General features: G+C 52.1%; 1 long non-coding RNA gene across 1 annotated transcript; it reads left to right on the forward strand.

Moving 5' to 3' along the window:
* The first annotated feature begins 742 nt into the window (after positions 1-742).
* On the forward strand, positions 743-2,528 carry LOC112830445 (uncharacterized). The gene is made up of 2 exons (XR_003209920.2): positions 743-854; positions 2,163-2,528. It is a non-coding gene; the product is annotated as an uncharacterized lncRNA (long non-coding RNA).
* The last annotated feature ends 1,618 nt before the right edge of the window (positions 2,529-4,146 follow it).

Raw genomic sequence — 4,146 nt, forward strand, 5'->3', positions numbered from 1 at the left:
AGGAACACGTTGGCGGTGTCCCGGGCACGACAGCGTGGGCCATGTCCACAGCTGCCTCCTCCTGTGAGCACTCTCTTGTCTTCGCCTTTGCCCCGTTCCCTCGCGTTTTGGATTGGACACATGTAATTTACGACTGTGATATACTGCACTTCAGAACTGATTTTTGTGCTCAACTGGAGTAAAACATTTTTGGTGGACTAATGCCGCCGGGTGAGATATTTTCTCGTTATTGATGTGTATGTGGGGCTTTTGTCCCCACATAGCTGGGCCCCCTGGCCAGGGTCACTTCCTGGTCCCCCGCAGCCTGAGTACTCAGCCGAAGGCGCAGGCAGCCTTTTGAACTAAAGAAAATATTAATTTAAGACATTGTTTCCACACAAAATTACAGGAGGCTTCAGAACTCCCCTCATTGATTTGATTCAGGACCGAACCGTGCACCATGTCTTAAGGGCTGAGATTGGCCAACTTTTAAGAAGTTTGTTGCCAGTGAGCTAACAGAAGGAATTCAGCAAAGTCCCCAGAGCTTTTGTTCCCGTACAGACAGTTCAGCTGATTTGCCTGGGAAATCTCTTGTTGAAGAAAGAAAAACAAAAATCCCCCTTGTCAACCCCCGCTGGGGGTTATGAGCCCCTAATTCCCAAGGCAAAGAATTGGACCATGTGGTCTGCCAAACATGATGCCTTTGTGGGACTCTAGGAACAAACAGACATTGTGACCTCATGGAAGACAGGGCTCCTGAGGTCACGGGACACAGAACATTCCGACAATGGCTGCCACTTACCCAGTGCCACACGCCTCAGGAGACCTGTGGTCCAGGTGGCATTGTCCCATTTTCCGGATGGGACCAAGAGAAAGTAAGTTGCAAGGGTCATTCGGATGGGAAGAGCAGTGGGAGAAACAAGAGCCTAGGTCTTTCTGACCCCGAAGCACACACCGTCCCACTGTACCAGGCCGCAGGCTCGGCGCTGGGCTGCACTCCGATGCCAGGGTGGCCCCTACCTTCCCTCCTAGACAACTCAGCAGAGCACATAGCTGCCATCTTCTTCTGACCTCTGGCCAGTACTGGACAGGTTTCTAGTTAGTGGGCATGCAAATCCAAAGGGCTCTCAGCTCCTGAAAAGGGATGGCTTCTTAGGGAGGACATTTATTCACTAGACACAGGGCCCATGACATTTTTTTAAGGGTACACACACACACACACACACACACACACACACACACACACACATTTTTCTTAAAATCAGAAGAAAGAAATGAATCGGAGAACAATGGATATGTAATAATGAATCCAGCCTGGATTACAGTCACCTTCATTCTGAGGCAATTGTGAAACAAAATTTGTAGTACTTTTTATGGGGGAAAGGGTCCATGAGGGCAAGGGGGCGCCCAGCGCCCCTGAGAGTCATGCTGCAGCCCGGACGGCAGGTCAGGCTGGGTAGAGGTTCTGCCTTGGGCATCGCGTAGCAAAGGTATGACCCGTACACAGCCAGGGTCTGTGGGCTGGTTTGGGGGCGGTCTCCTGACTTCTAGGACGATGGCCCCTCCCCAGACCCATTCTCTCTTCCCAGAGCAGAAGAGGCATCCCCTGGCTATGAGAGAGAGCCCTAGGGTCCCCGACAATACATGGCTTCTGTGAAGGGCTTTCGGCACCCCTCAATGCCCTCCCTTTCCTCCCTCCAACCGCACCACGCCAAGAAGGGAGGTTGGCTCTCGGGTGGAGGGGTTGAGACAGATGCCTCCCCAGACGCCTGTCCTGCATGAGCTGCCCGCTGCCCATCCCCAACCAGGGGCCAGTCTGACAGCTTCCTCTTCCTAAACAAGGGCAAAGAAGAGCATCTCAGACCTCATCCAGCCCAACCCCCTCGTTCTACAGACGGGAAAACTGAGGCCCAGTGGGGCAGGCAGCTGAGCCAAGTGGAGCTGTCTATTCATGTCTAGAGAGTGCTTTTCCCTTTCATATCCCTGCCTGCGTAAGATTAGCCTGGGCTCATCAGAAAGGCTCTCTGGCAAACAGAATAAAACAAAGTGAGTCACTGCCTTTTATCCCCTGCATGCATTCACCTTCTCCTGCCAGGCAGATCTCTGAGCCCAGGGTCCTCGAACCGGTGGTGGGGAATGCGGGCTCTGATGACAGAGTCAGGGACAGAGCACTTTCTCCGCAGGGGCCATTTATTTTCAAGCATCCGTTCGATCCCTGCCGAGGGATGAAAACTGCAGTGTCAACCGCCTTCTACCCCACCCCTTCGGAGGCCCTTTCGGTATTAACATCAAAGCGTTCTGCATATTTATCATTCCTCCCTCGGCATTGAGCAAAGCTATCTGATGGACACACAAAAGCTCCATAGTTTCCACTTGGACTCTAAAAAGGCATCAGCAAGTTCAAACCCAAGTTGAAAATTCCCTCAAATAGGTATATTTTCTTTACTGGGAACCTGGGAAGGATTATCACTTAGCATCCTCTCCAGAATCAATTTGCGTCCACTTACCAGTCGCTTCTGGTATAAAATAAAGAAGCTTATGATTCTTCATTCGGGATTTAATAAATGACACCCGGCTGGCTCCGATGAGAACATTTCGGGGGGGGGGGTAGGATAATAGACAATACCCTGTCTTTGGTCTTACTTTTTTTTCAAGAGCAATCATGTCTCCTCTTTGAAATAAAATGGGAACGTGTTAAAATATAGATTCGAGTATGACCGGACAAAGGAAAATACTCAACTCTGGTTGTGCTCCTAGTACCTATGCTTTCTTGGAAAAGTCAAGAAAAGGACCACAATCTGGAACTTTGGAAAAAAGTAAGTGGGCATTTGTTCATGAAAGAAACATGAACAGAAATCCTTCTAGGGTGAGTGGTCATTTTCTTACATCATCTTACAACTTTCGGTCATGCTTATGGGGCTTTGCCTCCAGCGGCAGGTAAAGCAGGGTGTAACTTCGGGTTTGTCTTGCACTGGGGGGACTCCCATGGGTGCAACCTAGCAGGTAGGGGCCCTAAGGGGGGGCTCCTCCACTTGGGAATCTGAGCCCTGATCCTCGTGACCCTGGCCCCTAGGCTCTGCTCAAAGTAGGCTTGAGATTTCCAGGTGATGGACAAAAACTGAATTTTCTAGTAGGATGCGTGGTTTCTGGAGAAAGCTGAGTTTAAGTGTGGTCCAGCTGTAGACCCCAGGCCACGGCAGCTTCTCCAATGATACCGCCAGGGGCTGAGGGCAGCACCTTCACTTTAAGGATGAGGGGACAAAGGCCCAGAGCAGGGAAGGGACTGGCCGGCTCTCCCCACTGGAGGGGGGCAGGCCCCAGACCATCAGAGACCACCCGGCCTGGACGAGCCCCCACCCGCACAGCTCCCTCAGGCACGCCGCTTGCCTACGGTTTAGAGATGCAGAAACAATAGGCCTCGAAGGCGGATTCGGCCAAAGCCACAAGATGAGTTGGTCCTCGAGCAGGACGAGTTAGTTTTTTGGGGTCCTTGTTGGGAGTTAACCCATTGTGCCATGCTGCAGTGGGGGCCCTGGCCATGTGCTTGGCCATGAATGGAGAATAGCATCACAAGGAACAAGGGTGGCAGACAAGGCTGAGACAGCAGAGCAGCTAAAGACCTCAACGTCAGCTGTTCACGGGGCCGTGCTTGCGTGCGTGCATATTCACCAAGGACCGCTGTGCTCCGGCCGATAACCCCTTAGCTTCCACCGTGGTTTGGCTGCTCCGCAACGCATTGCTTCATTTCATCTTCACGTCAGGTCTGAGGCGGGTAGTTTACTAGCCCGTGTTGCAAATAAAGAAACTGAGGCATGACGGGCAAGTGGGCAAGTGGCAGCTGGATTTGGAATTTCGGCTTTCCTGACGCAGAACTGCTCTTCTTTCCTCGGAGCCCCGTGATCTGGGAGCACTGGCCTAGGAGACCAAGCTTCTGGGGGTTCTCGCTCCTTAGCTGTGTGACATGGGACAACCCCTGTGTCTCTGAGTCCCAGACGACAGGCTTTCTGCCTCCAAGGCTGAGGACGACTACCCATTGCTCCACTGTCCTCTCTCTCTCTTTCTCTCTTTCTCTGTCCCACTGGTGCCACCTGGGGCCCTGGACGCTACTCCCTCAAAAGATTTCAGGAGTTGACTTCCATACAAGATACCCAAATGACACGGATCCTC

Source organism: Callorhinus ursinus, unplaced genomic scaffold (genome assembly GCF_003265705.2).
Source record: "Callorhinus ursinus isolate GAN/ISIS: 27379988/994484 unplaced genomic scaffold, GSC_fseal_2.0 scaffold58, whole genome shotgun sequence".
Lineage (NCBI taxonomy): Eukaryota > Metazoa > Chordata > Mammalia > Carnivora > Otariidae > Callorhinus > Callorhinus ursinus.